This window comes from Staurois parvus, unplaced genomic scaffold (assembly GCF_062004578.1).
Source record: "Staurois parvus isolate SC_StPar_1 unplaced genomic scaffold, SC_StPar_1.0 ptg000104l, whole genome shotgun sequence".
Taxonomy (NCBI): Eukaryota; Metazoa; Chordata; class Amphibia; order Anura; family Ranidae; genus Staurois; species Staurois parvus.
In genome coordinates, this window is record NW_028317900.1 from 4,258,779 (window position 1) to 4,275,177 (window position 16,399).

At 40.7% G+C, this 16,399-nt stretch overlaps 1 protein-coding gene across 1 annotated transcript in view; it reads left to right on the forward strand.

Moving 5' to 3' along the window:
• STXBP6 (syntaxin binding protein 6) overlaps window positions 1–16,399 on the forward strand; it is a 107,597-nt gene that overhangs the window by 68,100 nt on the left and 23,098 nt on the right. The gene's annotated exons all lie outside the window — the stretch shown is intronic.

A 16,399-nucleotide genomic window follows, 5' to 3' on the forward strand; every position in this document is an offset into this window, starting at 1 on the left:
AGGAGTGTTCCAGTCCCTTGCGATTCAGGGAACATGGTCATCAGTTGAAGCAAAGCACCCCATCAATAGCATGGAGCTCAGAGCAATAAGCATGGATCTGTAGCAATGGGCCCCCCTTCTGCTAATACACCCAATTAGGGTGCATTCAGACAATGCTGCAGGTTTTACCTACTTCAACCATCAAGGGGGGCACCAGGATTCTTTGGAGGAAGCAAGCTAGATCATATTACGGATCGAGAAACAATGTCCAGCAGTCTCTCCTGTCCATATTCAAGGAGTGAAAAACTGGAAGACTGATTACTTAAGCCATCCATGCCTGGACCAATGGGAATTTTCACCCAAACCTCTTCAATCTGATATGTTAGAGATGGGGAACCTCAGACATGGATATCTGGCCCCCAGATTCAACAACAAACTACCTCTGTTTGACTCAATTCTGGCTCATCTAGGCCTTCCCTCCAGGGTGAATTCTACCTCGCCCACTTCTGAAAATAAAGCAAGAGTAGGAACCATGGGATTCTCATTGCACCAAACTGACCCAGAAAAACCTGGTACATAAACTTAGGCTACAAGGAGATGACCCCTGGCTTTTTCCCAACAGGCCAGACCTGTCCCAGGGTCCTCTATTCCTTCCTCCTCGCTTGCTTTAATGGCAGTTGAACCATGGTCCTAAGGGTCAGGCAGGTCTATGAAGTCTGTCATTCCAACCTTGAGTTCAAGAAAAGCCAGTTCCAGAAAGATCTTTAATCGTACCTGGAAATCCTTCTTTGCCTGATGTGACCACAGACACTTCATATTCTAGCCTTTCTACAAAGACTTGACCAGAACTTGGTCTTAAGCACTCTGAAGGGATAGTTGTCGGCCTTTTCCATTCTCTTTCAAAAACTTCTAAACCTTCTTCTCCCTTGTCAAAACCTTTATCCAAGGTGTACCTTGGATCAGGCCCCCTTTGCAGCACCTTGTGCTTCCCTGGAACCTTAGCTTTGTTATCTTTGTCCAGCAGAAACCACCATTTTGAACTCTTCAAATTCCATTAGATAACCTGTCATACAAAACGGCCTTCTTGGTTGCTCTTTAGTCTGTCAGACATGTATCTCTGAGCTGGCAGCTCTCTCTTGTAAAGAGGCATTCTTCATAAAGACAAGGTGGTCTTATGCCCAAAACCATCCTTTCTTCCTAAGGTGGTAACAGTCTTTCACCTCAATAAAGACACAGTCCTTCCATCTTTGTGCCCTACTCCAAAGTACTGAAAAGAAATTGCTCCATAGTGGACAGGTATGCACAGCATAATTACAAATTATGGTTAGAGTCAACAAACCCTATCCTAAATATATCCTTCTCTTTACCTTTCATTTAAGATTTGCTTGGACCCTCTCCCATGGGAATAACTATATACATCTTTTTAGATATTATTTGAGTTTCCTCAAAGTATTATTTCTTAAATGTAGCAGTGGCAGCACATTAGCCAACAGAATCGTATCTCAGGTTGATGGTATTTGGATGTCAGTAGGTGTTGCAAAGTGAGAATTGTTGGTCAGCAGAATCTGGACCTAAATACTGGCTACAACACTCTCTGATATGGCAGCACCGGACAATATTTAATTTAATAAATTGTTATTGCTACTGCCAAGTTACCAACTTTTGCAAGTGACAGGTTCCCTTTAATTCTGCTTGTAGGCATTTATTTATTTTGAGGTGGAACAGGCACTTTATATCTAAAACCTTTCATATTAAGGCCTTCATGAAAAGCAATTATTGAGGGAAGCTACACAGTGAAGGCTGTTGCGGAGATCGGTGATCATCTTTTAAATAAGCCTCTTTGTGAAGCTGTGGTTTGTTTAAATCTGCCCATTTTCTTCTCTCTTCTCTTCTTGCTGCCTCTCTGCATACCTGACATAAGCACTCTGGCAGTGGTACAGCTTTTTCTACTGAGCCACCAGTTCATTTATCATTCTGTCTGTGTTCCCCAGGTGCCCCTGAACCAGGATTAAGTACTAATTTATGTGTCCCAGATCAATGCTTTGAATGCTCCTAATTACCATTACCTGATCCAGCAGGTCAGACAACATTGTTCTGTTATTGCTCATCTTAACCCTGTCTTGTGTCCAGCATTGCCTGCATGATGCGCTTTTGTTTTATCTGTTTGTTTACACCACTTTTAAAGAATTAGTCCACCCTAAATTAAATAATTTCAGTTATGAATATATGTGGCGGGACTGAATCATCCTGTGGATTTTTAGCTCCATTCGCACCTTGATTTTTGAATAGTCAAGCTGGCCATAGATGGATTGAATCTCGGCTGGTTGTACTGCAGTTGATCCATCAATTGACTTCAGTACAGTCAGCCTGTTGGATTTTTTTTTTAATGCGATCACTTTTGGCAGCTATAGCCGCTAGTAGCGATCACTGTGTATTGCTAGCAGGGAAGAAGACTCTCCGCCAGCAGAACAAAATAGCGCTGCTGGAGGGATCCCATTCAGTTAGTGTTGATAGGATGATCGAGCGATAGGCTGCAGGAAAGAAATAATCTATGGGCTGCTTTACTCTGGTGCTGCCACTAAACTACAACTGCTAATCTGTAAACACCACCGAGCTGCTACTAACAGCCTAAATGTGTTCCCACATCCAACCTTTGACTTGCTTAAAACATAATAAATGAATGTTGCCTTGCTCTGTATACATATAAATATTACATAAATTGTGCCCCCAAAACTGATTGCGTAATGCAATAAATGATACCACAACTCTAGTGCTTCAAGCAATATTACGTGTGTGTATGTGTATATATATATATATATATATATATATATATATATATATGTGTGTGTGTGTGTAAATATATATATTTGTGTATATATATGGTGTGTGTGTATGTATGTATGTATGTATGTATGTATATATACAGTGGGGCAGAAAAGTATTTAGTCAGCCACCAATTGTGCAAGTTCTCCCACTTAAAAAGATGAGAGAGGCCTGTAATTGGCATCATAGGTAGACCTCAACTATGAGAGACAAAATGAGAAAAAAAATCCAGACAATCACATTGGCTGATTTGGAAAGAATTTATTTGCAAATTATGGTGGAAAATAAGTATTTGGTCAATATCAAAAGTTCATCTCAATACTTTGTTATATATCCTTTGTTGGCAATGACAGAGGTCAAACGTTTCCTGTAAGTCTTCACAAGGTTGGCACACACTGTTGCTGGTATGTTGGCCCATTCCTCAATGCAGATCTCCTCTAGAGCAGTGATGTTTTGGGGCTGTTGCTGGGCAACATGGACTTTCAACTCCCTCCAAAGGTTTTCTATGGGGTTGTGATCTGGAGACTGGCTAGGCCACTCCAGGACCTTGAAATGCTTCTTGCGAAGCCACTCCTTCGTTGCCCGGGTGGTATGTTTGGGATCATTGTCATGTTGGAAGACCCAGCAATGTTTCATCTTCAATGCCCTTGCTGATGGAAGGAGGTTTGCACTCAAAATCTCACAATACATGGCCCCATTCATTCTGTCCTGTACATGGATCAGTCGTCCTGGTCCCTTTGCGGAGAAACAGCCCCAAAGCATGATGTTGCCACCCCCATGCTTCACAGTAGGTATGGTGTTCTTTGGATGCAACTCAGCATTCTCTCTCCTCCAAACACAACAAGTTGTGTTTCTACCAAACAGTTCTATTTTGGTTTCATCTGACCATATGACATTCTCCCAATCCTCTTCTGGATCATCCAAATGCTCTCTAGCAAACTTCAGACGGTCCCGGACATGTGCTGGCTTAAGCAGGGGGACACATCTGGCACTGCAGGATCTGAGTCCCTGGCGGCGTAGTGTGTTACTGATGGTAGCCTTTGTTACGTTGGTCCCAGCTCTCTGCAGGTCATTCACTAGGTTCCCCCCGTGTGGTCCTGGGATTTTTGCTCACCGTTCTTGTGATCATTTTGACCCCAGGGGGTGAGATCTTGCGTGGATCCCCAGATCGAGGGAGATTATCAGTGGTCTTGTATGTCTTCCATTTTCTAATTATTGCTCCCACAGTTGATTTGTTCACACCAAGCTGCTTGACTATTGCAGATTCATTCTTCCCAGCCTGGTGCAGGTCTACAATTTTGTTTCTGGTGTCTTTCGACAGCTCTGTGATCTTCACCATAGTGGAGTTTGGAGTGTGACTGTTTGAGGTTGTGGACAGGTGTCTTTTATACTGATAACAAGTTCAAACAGGTGCCATTGATACAGGTAATGAGTGCAGGACAGAGGAGCCTCTTAAAGAAGAAGGTACAGGTCTGTGAGAGCCTGAAATCTTGCTTGTTTGTAGGTGACCAAATACTTATTTTCCACCATAATTTGCAAATAAATTCTTTCCAAATCAGCCAATGTGATTGTCTGGATTTTTTTTCTCATTTTGTCTCTCATAGTTGAGGTCTACCTATGATGCCAATTACAGGCCTCTCTCATCTTAAGTGGGAGAACTTGCACAATTGGTGGCTGACTAAATACTTTTTTGCCCTACTGTATTTATGTATGTATATATATATATATATATATATATATATATATGTGTGTGTATATATATATATATATATATATATATATATATATATATATATATATATATTCTACAAAATATTTTCTATAATTGATGTATGTTTCATTAATTTACATTTGTTTTTATGCATTAACATTTATTGTACCACCCAAGCCTTGAGATGTTTAGTTCTTGATTGGGATTGGCAGTGTGCACAACTAGTTTACAACTGGTAATGAGATCTCCCAGTGCAGTATAGGCTGGGCTAATCATGGTAAACAATTCCCCAGCTGCCCTTAACCACTTGCCCTCCTGAGGATTTTACCCCCCTCTCTGACCAGGCCATTTTTTGCGTTACAGCGCTGCTTTATTTTAACTGACAGTTGCGCGGTCATGTAACGTTGCACCCAAATTAAATTTGTGTCCTTTTTTTAAAATAGAGCTTTCTTTCGGTGGCATTTGATCACCTGTGCATTTTTTATTTTTTGTACTATAAAAAAAATGGACAATTTTGAGAATCATACCAAAAAGTCAAAAAATGTTTTTTAACATGTCCAGTAAAAAAAAATGTAAATCAAATTTTGACATAAATTTAGGCCAAAATGTGTTCTGCAACATCTTTGCTACTAAAATTCCAATATGTGTAAATTAATTGGTTTACGTGAAAGTTATAGCGTTTACAAATGGAGGTATATATACTGGGATTTTTTTTTTTTTTTTTACTAGTAATGGCGGCAATCAGTGACTTATAGCGGGACTGCGGCGGGCATTTTTAAACTGGGAGGAACTAACTTGGTGTCACTGATATCCCCAGTGGCACCAATACAGTGATCAGTGCTAATAAAAACCACTGACACTGGGCAGGAAGAGGTTACCATGTGGGGTGATCAAAGGGTTAACTGTGTGCTGTTTTACATAGCGGGCTTCACTGTAAGCACACTGCTTTGTAGTAGGCATGCAATGCAGTGTGCGGGAGCTGACAGGTGAGAGAACTGTATTGTTTACAGTACAGTTCTCCCCACAGTCGGCGATGCTCAGCAATCACTGGGCACCAGTGAGTAATCACCGGCCGGGACCCGGTGAATGACAGCCGAGGCTGTGAATGGCGGTGCAGGCAGGGCGCGTGTGTGCCTTCTACCCGGAACTGCAAATTCACGTGTATGTGTGTGTGTATGTATATATATATATATATATATATATATATATATATAGTTTTGCGCACTCGTGCCGGCCTGTAGCAGTACTTCTGCGGACTGGAAGTGGTTAATATTACATATAAGCTGTATAGGATTTTTGATTAATGCCCTGGCCACAAATGATTTGCCCATACAGGTGATAGCTACTTGGCAGGCTTGCAAACAAAACCAGTCTACAATCCTCACATGGCTAATGGTGGTTGTACACTAGTTGCAAAAATCATTCAAACTTGTTTTCTAATAAACACTCAGCTGTGAGAGCAAATGATATTTCCATCATGTAATGACTGAATTTTAAATGACAAATCCTTCAATGGACATAATTGAAACAGTTTTTCATTTGTTTTGTCATGTATGTGCAGTATGAACAGTTCGATATTTTTTTTTTTCTTATAAAGGGTGAGAAACAAATGAACCTTTCATTTAATTGCCTGTTCGGCAGAGGTTTCCCAACCTTTTCCTGTGTTTTTTTTTGTTGTTTTTTTTTTTTTGTTTTTTTTGCTCAAAAAAGTCAAAACCAATTTCCTATTTGTGCCCATTAATTGGATGAAAAATGATCAAACTGTCCAAATGATGGATATTTGAATAATTTTTTTGTCTAGTGTATGGCCACCGTATGTCCTTTCTCTAACACCTCAGAGTCACCTGCTGGCTGTTTCCTGGTCTTTCCAATTCTTTTGCAGGTAAGTTTACCCAAAGTACCCATAATCAGGGTTGGAGGCTCTTTTCACTCAAAATCTCTTAGAAACTCTGATTTCCATGTCCCACATCAGGACCTAAAATTTCTACGAATCAGCTGTCCCCTCGCTATCATAGCACCCCGGAACCCCTCACCCTACATGGGTGAGAATACATGAGTACTTCAGCTGAGCTTTTTTGGCCCCCTAAAGGGACCACAACCCATAAAAAGGAGACACATCTGCCTTCCAGGACCCATACCTGGCATCCTGTACAACCCATAAGATAACAAAGATCTGGAGGTAATATAAGGCATTACAATTAAATGTAAAGTAAAATTTTACCGGTAGTGTGCATTATATTTAAAAAAATGTATATCATGCAAAAAAGTCTCAGCCTTTAATGCCACCCTTCATGTAGCTTCATTTGTGATTCTCAGTTAAAATATCCTGTATACCTTACTTCTACCGTGTAAGATATAAGTTTATAAATATTACTTTCACTTTTTCGCTTTGTAAATGAATGCCTTACAGTAGGGATTATCTGCAGCTGCCATGCATAATATCGTATGAGAGGTCTTGAAAAAGTTTCTATATACAGTGGGGATCGAAAGTTTGGGCACCCCAGCTAAAAATTTGTATTACTGTGCATAAAGAAGCCAAGGAAAGATGGAAATATCTCCAAAGGGCATCAAATTACAGATTAGACATTCTTATAATATGTCAACAAAAGTTAGATTTTTTTTCCATCATTTACACTTTCAAAATAACAGAAAACAAAAAAATGGCGTCTGCAAAAGTTTGGGCACCCTGCAGAGTTAATATCTTGTACTGCCCCCTTTGGCAAGTATCACAGCTTGTAAACACTTTTTGTAGCCAGCCAAGAGTCTTTCAATTCTTGTTTGAGGTATCTTTGCCCATTCTTCCTTACAAAAATCTTCCAGTTCTTTGAGATTTCTGGGCTGTCTGTCACGCACAGCTCTTTTAAGGTCTATCCATAGATTTTCAATTATGTTGAGGTCAGGAGATTGTGAAGGCCATGGCAAAACCTTCAGTTTACGCCTCTTGATGTAATCCCCCGTGGATTTTGAGGTGTGTTTAGGATCATTATCCATTTGTAGAAGCCATCCTCTCTTAAACTTCAGCTTTTTCACAGATGGCATCAAGTTACCATCCAAAATCTGCTGAAATTTTATTGAATCCATTTTTCCTTCTACTCGTGAGATGTTCCCTGTGCCACTGGCTGCAACACAACCCCAAAGCATGATTGATCCAACCCCATGCTTAACAGTTGGCAGAGGTTCTTTTCATTAAATTCTGTGCCCCTTCTTCTCCAAACGTACCTTTGCTCATTCCGGCCAAAAAGTTCAATTTTAACCTCATCGGTCCACAGAACTTGTTTCCAAAATGCATCAGGTTTGTCTATATGTTCATTTGCAAAGTTCAAACGATGATTTTTGTGGTGAGGACGTAGAAGAGGTTTTCTTCTGATGACTCTTCCATGAAGACCACATTTGTACAAGTATCTCTTTCTAGTGGAATAGTGTACCACAACTCCAGTGTCTGCCAGATCTTTCTGGAGGAATCGTGCAGTCAAACGTGGGTTTTGAATTGTTTTTCTCACAATCCTGCAAGCTGTTCTGTCTGATATTTTTCTTGGTCTTCCAGATGTTGCTTTAACTTCCACTGTTCCTGATGACTGCCATTTCTTAATTACATTCCGAACAGAGGATATTGACATCTGACAACACTTTGCTATCTTCTTATAGCCTTCTCCAGCTTTGTGAGCGTCAACTATTTTCAGTTTCAGTTTTCTAGACAACTGCTTAGAAGAACCCATGGTGCTGATTGTTGGGGCAAGGTCATATGAGTCTGGGCATTTAAAACCTTTGAGATTGACATCACCTGGTCTTCCCAGACGATGATTGAGAACAATCCATGACACTGGCAGGTCTCAGCTTGGCAAAGGGGGTAGTGCATGCTATAAATTCTGCAGGGGGCCCAAACTTTTGCAGACGCCATTTTTTTTGTTTTCTGTTATTTTGAAAGTGTAAATGATGGAAATAAAATCTAACTTTTGTTGACATATTATAAGAATGTCTAATCTGTAATTTGATGCCTTTTGGAGATTTTTCCATCTTTCCTTGGCTTCTTTATGCACATTAATACAAATTTTTAGCTGGGGTGCCCAAACTTTCGATCCCCACTGTGTATATATATATATATATATATATATATATATATATATATATATATATATGCAATTTTTTTTTTAATGTGGAGACTTTCTGAAGAACCCTCACATTACAGTCTGGTCTAAATCCTCAAAACATTGTTTTTAGGCCTTTTTAAATTTTTGGTCTTTTTAACAAAAATTTTTATCTCGGAGTCTGATGATATGTACCAGATTCAATCTCTATAGGTTTATATATCTCTTCTGTTATTCTGAGAGTGGCTTAGATATTTTGTTCCCTAATCACGTAGCTGACTATTTATAATTGCCACTACATATAGATATTCAAGAATATATGTTTTTAAAAAAAATGCATATTAACTAAATTGCACACCACTTTTTTTTTACTTCTAGCTGTGATGTGGTTTTTTTGTGTACTGCTTTTTAAATATGTGTACAGTTGTGTAATGTTTATGTATTTTATTCTGTAGTTTGTGTGTATACACTCCGTTTATTCATTAAATTATTATAATTAAAAGAAAAAATGGTATATTGAGGTTTTTATCCAAATAATTGAAACAATCGGCCAACTAATTGATTATCAAAACAATTGTTAGTTGCAGGCCTAATTTAAATAAATGAAGTAACTTTTTTTTTTAAAGTGAATAAGCAAAATTGCTAGAAAGAGATTAGTGGTCTTCCAAGGCATTATTGTGATAAATAAACACATCAACTAAGAATCCTGTACCTGGAAATGGTAAAATGTCAGCAGGCATATTCTTTGCATTTTTTTTCTGTATTAGACCACCTGCTCATATACACATACAAATGTCATAGCCACATCTGCTGCAAAGTGTCTGCTTCCCAGACTTCCCCCATGTACAGTAACCAGCAATGTGTTTCTGTTTACTTGTGCCTGCACTCACCCAGTATGTTCTGTAATTGTTTAACTTGCTTAAGGACAAGGAAATCCGTGTAGTCCTTGTGTGATAAGGGAATAAAGCCAATTCAGGAAATATCATAGTTCCTGTTGTGAAGTGGCTTTTTCTCCCTTGGTGATAAACTGTACCTTTTTTCCCCAGTGTGCCCCAAAATGTGCAGAATTTGCAGGGCAGATAGGCAGATGTGTTAAAATGCTTACAAATGTTGCACTCCCTATCATACATTTACACTGTGCATGATTCATCTTTGGGCAGGATCAGATTAGATTAGATTGGACCAACAGTCTAAACTGTGTGAAGGAAATCTTCTTGCATCACAATTCATATATATATAAATAGGAAAATTCATACAAATGGTCAACATTTAAATATTGATTAAACAGATATTTGATGGGTTGTATAAAATGGTAGGTTATATTTAACTCATTTACAAATATACCACCTCTAAATGTAGGGTTTATATAGTGGTTGACTATTCCAAAAGGTAAGGTGACCCATAGTTTATAATATCGGTTTTGAAAACTTTTGATCCTCAACTCTTCCAGTAAGGTTGTCAATTTTAAAGGCAAATTTGTCTTTGTTATTTTTTCATCAAAATTGAACAGAACAAAGCATGAGACATAATAAATATATATTTAAGTAAATGAACAAAACAAAAATAGCACAAATGTAGCGGTGAGCCATGGGGATAAGTGAAAATGTTTCCATACAACAGCAAAATGGAGGGATCGACAACACAAAGTACAGAGTTATGAAAAAGCATCATTTCCAGGGGGCATCCCCGGGCGAGATGTATGAAACCAAATGAGAAAACGCCTTACAACCACATATATAAATCTGAGCTAAGAAAGAAGAGAAAAAAAAAGGGGGAAGAAAAAAACAATTGTAGAGGTAGTGAAAGATAAGAAGAGAGAGGGTCGGGAGACGGTAACGGTGAAAAACAGAACCAAGGCTGCTCTCCATCAGTATCCACCGGGAGATTGTCAATTTTAGGCTGAGTACTGTGATTACTTTATTGCAGCTGATTTATCCATAGGAATAAACAATCCAGAAGATAATGTGACATTAGTAGTACACCTATCATAAGAGAAAAGTATGACGGCTACCATTGCTCACTTCCTTCTGAAAATATTTGGCTGCCTGGCTTGGATACTTTAGTCCTTCAAAGATCAAAAACAAACATGCATGAAATAAAAGTCCTGGTCAAGTTAGAATTCCTTCTTTCCATGACTGTTCTTGTTTAGTGAATGGGCAGTTAGCATTTTTAGATGGGTAAATCAGTAGTGTTGGCCTCCACATTTCTCTTCTAAGGTAAGATCAGACTGAAATGGTGTATAAATTGCTTTTACTTTATACATGCTGCTAATTGCCTAGTGATGAACACTGGAATATGATCTGTTCGAGCATTTAAATGTAAATTTTGGACTCTGGCAGGAAGATTCATTGAGGCTCTCCATCTGGACACTGCTATAATGAATTCAATGTAAATGTCTATGCGTTTTCCAAACTTCCAACTTTCTGTCGAATAACTGCATCCTGTTCAGTAACATGTAATGAATTCTCTCCATGAGTATCACTGCATCAACTCTCCGCAAAACCAAGGACAATGGCACCATGGGCGACCTCCAGTGCAGGGCAATGGCCCACAGGACAGAAACACAGATGGTATGGATTAGTCTCATAGCCCCATCCGTATTCCCGCGATGCGAGCTCCCAACAGGCAAGACTGCATAGACAGATGCACAGGTACATCTGCCACAGCAGAGGCCACTTCGGAAACCCTGTGCCATACCAACAAAGGGTTTGGGCAAGCCCAAAATGTGTGCACCAAGGTACCAGCTAGGCCACAACCCTGGAAACACAGGTGGGATGTCCCCGGGACTTTCAGCCTAGAAGGGGTATAATACCAGCGGGTTAGTACTTTGAGGGCCGTCTCCCGTACAGAAAGGTAAATAGAGCTTTTATGTATACTATCCAACATGGAGTCCCAGTCCTCTTCAGAAAAAGTGACATCACCATCCGCCTCCCAATTCTGTCTATATGAGGGATAGATAGTCACCAAAAAAAGACGATACAAATCCGAAATAAGACCCCTGCCCTAGTCACGGCTAGTACGTTCGAAAAAAGTAATCGGGGACGAAGGTGTATGAAAAAAATGTCTAATATGCCTGTAATGATAGCATTTTCCGAGTGGGATATCAAAAAGTGCGCGTAGCATCTCAAAGTGATATAAGACCCTCCTCTTTGAAAATCAGAGAATCTGATAAAGGAATTATCATACCACCAACGAAACGCCTGTGGAGATGAGAATGCTGTGATGAATCTCGGGTCCCCAAAAAATGATGAACCATGTGGGACAGAAGAAGTAAGATTTAATTTAAATTTATAATTGGACCAAAGCATCAATGAGTGGGCAACAATAGAGTTATGGGATATCAACATGCGAGGAGGAATTTTTGTCCATAAAATACATATAAATAGAACGGACGTATAGATTGAGATTCAAATCTGATAAGGCACTTGGGAGTTAATAGTCGCCCATTGCGATAGTTGTGCGAAGTGGGCAGGACAGGTAATAGAGTCAGAAATTGGGAAGACCAAGGCCTCCCATCCTTTGCAATTGGTAAAGGATTGATGAAGTGAAACGAGGATGTTTATTACGCCAAATTAAATTATTAATCACACGTTGAAAACGATCTAGAAAAGTTTTCGAGACTGAGATTGGGAGTGCTTGAGACAAGTACAACAATTTCGGCAAAACATTCATCTTCACTGCCATGACTCTGCCTAAAAATGAGATAGGAAGACAAAGCCTTTTCTGACACTTTTTGTTTACATGTAAAAATCTGTATTTTTTGCTAGAAAATTACTTTGAACCCTCAAACATTTTAATTTTTTTTTTAAATTGGAGGCCCAAGAGAATAAAATGATAGGTGTTGCAGTTTTTGGTCACATGGCATTTGCATAGCGTTTTTTCAAATGGAATGTTTTTGGAAAAACCTCTTTTGAGTTTTATTGCACAAAAACACAATACAATACCAAATTGTTTGGCAAAATATAAAACATGATGCTAAGCCAAGTAAGTAGATACCAAACATATCACACGTTAAAATTGTGCACGCCCATGAAACTGCAACAAACTACATTCATTTTATTGTCCATAGGTGACACTTTAAAAGCCTTTACAGGTTACCAGTTTAAATTTACACAGTAGTTCTGCTGCTAGAATTATTGCCCTCAATCTGACAATTTTGTTATCACAGGCAATATAAATATCCATTATGATAGCAATAGCCAGTGACAGATTATCTTTACTTGAGACATCTGGGGTCTATTAGACCCCATAATGAGAATAGATCCCAAATGTAGCCATGCGGAATTGCAAATCCTTGGATCAATAAGGCAAATCATGTGTTTTCAACTGTGTATTTAGCAGTTTACTTGGAGTTTAGCTTTAAGTGAGTAGAGCACTTTTTAAAGTGGTGTTTTTTTTTTTTTTTTTTTTTTTTATTTAATACATTATGTTTTGTTAAAGTGGTTGTAAAGGCTGAAGGTTTTTTACCTTCATGCATTCTGTGCATGAAGGTAAAATACCTTCTCTGTGCAGCATCCACCCTCGCCCAAATACTCACCTAAGCCCCCTCTCGATTCAGCAACGTGCACAGGATTCTTGGCTATCCTGGGACTCCCTCTTCTCATTGACTGAGACAGCAGCTGGAGCCAATGAGAAGAGAGAGTGCGCAGAGCCGAGCCACAGCTCTGTGTGTAAATGGACACACAGAGCAGCAGGTGCCCCCATAGCAAGCTGCTTGCTGTGGAGTCACCCAACAGGAGGGAGGAGCCAGGAGAGATTGCGGGGGACCTGAGAAGAGGATTGGGGCTGTTCTGTGCAAAACCACTGCACTCAGCAGGTAAGTATAGACATGTTTGTTAATTAAAAAAAAAATATGCCTTTTAGAATCACTTTTTCAAGTTTACAATTTCAAATCAACAGTCAGGCGCACAGTCCGCACGAGGTGTAAGCCATTAACAGAAACAAATGAAAAAGGTATCAAACGTGCGAAATAACCATTTTTAACTTCAGCATATGGGGTCAACGAACCTAGGAGTCAGTGTTACATAGCAAAGGACCTAAAGTGGTATAGAACGCAAAAACAAAAATGTTATATATTGCAACTTACAAATTCTAAAAGTAACTTGTTTAAAAAGAAAAATATATTCAAGTTAATATTCTTAACTCTCAAAAAGTACTTCTCACCCTCCTTGAAATCTTCATATTTTTTTTTCCTGCTGTGGTCCAGCTTCCTGTTAGAGGGTGGCTACATTTGTTCTCCATGATCCCACTGTATGTAGGATTGTAGCCACCCTCTCTTGCTCACTCCTGAGATGAACCATGGTCTATGGGATGTGTAGTGTGCATATAGCAGTGCATATGACTGCAACTAACGTGCACTGCTTATTCCAAACTGATGGAAGTGAGGTCCGAAAAGGAGAGGTTCAGAACTTAGAGCAGGGGTCCTCAAACTTTTTAAACAGGGGGCCAGTTCACTGTCCCTCAGACCGTTGGAGGGCCGGACTATAGTTTAAAAAAAAAAAACTATGAACAAATGCGGACACAGTACGGGAGATGACAAGAGACTGCGGACATACAACGGCGGTGGGAATACTGGGCCAGCCGCTCCATAAGGCACACAGACATTTCCCCCCAAGTGTGTCTTATGGAGCGAAATTGTGCCCCATCATTGGTGTCAGTGGAAGGAATAGTGCCCCATCATTAGTGTCAGTGGGAGGAATAGTGCCCCATCATTGGTGTCAGTGGGAAGAACGTGCCCCATCATTGGTGTCAGTGGGAGGAATAGTGCCCCATCATTGGTGTCAGTGGGAGGAATAGTGCCCCATCATTGTGTCAGTGGGAAGAATCATGCCCCATCATTGGTGTCAGTGGGAGAATAGTGCCCCATCATTGGTGTCAGTGGGAGGAATAGTGCCCCATCATTACTGTCAGTGGGGGGAGGAATAGTGCCCAATTGTTGGTGTCAGTGGGGGGAGGAATAGTGCCCCATCGTTGTTGTCAGTGTGGGGGGGGAATAGTGCCCCGTCATTGGTGTCAGTGGGGGAAGGGGATAGTGCCCCAACATTGGTGTCAGTGGGAGGAATAGTGTCCCATCATTGGTGTCAGTGGGAGGAATAGTGTCCCATCATTGGTGTCAGTGGGAGGAATAGTGCCCCATCATTGGTATCAGTGGGAAGAATAGTGTCCCATCTTTGGTGTCAGTGGGAGGAATAGTACGTCATTGGTGTCAGTGGGGGGAATAGTGCCCCGTCATTGGTGTCAGTGAGGGGGTGGTAGTGTCCCAACATTGGTGTCAGTGGGAGGAATAGTACGTCATTGGTGTCAGTGGGGGGAATAGTGCCCCGTCATTGGTGTCAGTGAGGGGGTGGTAGTGTCCCAACATTGGTGTCAGTGGGAGGAATAGTAATCCATCATTGGTGTCAGTGGGGGGTGGAATAGTGCCCCATCGTTGGTGTCAGTGGGGGGAGGAATAGTGCCCCATCGTTGGTGTCAGTGGGAGGAATAATGCCCCATCAGTATCAGTGACACCAATGATGGGGCACTATCCCTCCCACTGACACCAATGACACTTAACTTGCTGACCCCTGTTCCAGCATGGTGCTGCTGCAGCCAGCATACCTGATTGCAGCAGCACCATCTGCATGGCACACTTACCCGTCAGTTGTCCTACTTCATTCCGGCCTCCTCCTCACTCGACGTTCGCGGGGCTGCTCGGCTCCGCCTCCTCGCAGATGATTGGCCGCCTGTGTGCCTTTCCTGAGCTACAGTTCTTGCGCCCAATCACCGGTGAGGCCTCGGGGCCGAGCGGCACCGCGAACATCGAGTGAGGGAGTGGCCAGAGTGAATGAAGGAGCAGCACTTCCTGGACTGGATCGTCGTGGGACTGGGACACGGAGCCAGGTAAGGTACAGCAGCCCTCTGCCCGCCCCTGTACTTAGTGTCCCTTTCTCGCGGCAAATACGCCCCTGCCAGTGAGCCGGATAAATGTCCTCGGCGGGCTGCAGTTTGAGGACCCCTGACTTAGAGGATGTTACAAGGAGGCAGAAAACCACAGTAAGAAATCATTTAATGAAAATAGACTACAGAATCATTAATTGTGTATGTGTATTGATTGTTTTTGGAGAATAGGTTTGTTTAGTGTCACTTAAAAGATAGTGGCTGCATTTGTTTTCTTTTTTTAAGCTTTTTTCACCTGGTGATCTGGCCAATATTACACTTTCTGTCTTAGGGCGTCTTCACTCTGGATGGAGGAGCAACAGAGACACTTCTGGATAGCAGCATTGTCAGTCTGGGGAGAGAGTAGTGTTAGACTTGACTAACAAATTAAATCTGAACTCGAGCTAAACTGTTTTAAACCGCAACAATTTTTTCCACCCTAGGGACAAAGGTTTTCACAAATGAGTAAAAGCTGCTCATTGTAAGCACCCCTGTCAGTGGTAAATGGTTTGTCTCAACCCTCCAGCTTCTACTTTGTCTGGACAGCTTGGTCTGTTAAAGGAATTTGAAAAATAATATACTCACTGGCTGGATCAGCCCTCTCCTTTTTATAAAGAGGCAACACATCATCAATTAGTTTTTAAAAAGACAGTGCTGGAGGCTCCTCCTTTTTCCATTAAAGAACGATGGCTTTGCCAGTATAATAAAGTCGTAATGCTAGCAAAGTTTGACTCACCTTGGTGAAAGCCAAAGGCTCAACCAATCATGTGTACAAAAAAGGAAGTCAAAGAGAAAGCAATGTTGACCACCTCTTCCCGTGATGTTGTATTTTGTGGCAAAGCCAAAAGATCATTTCTGCAATTCTTTTACTTAGTAATAAACATGC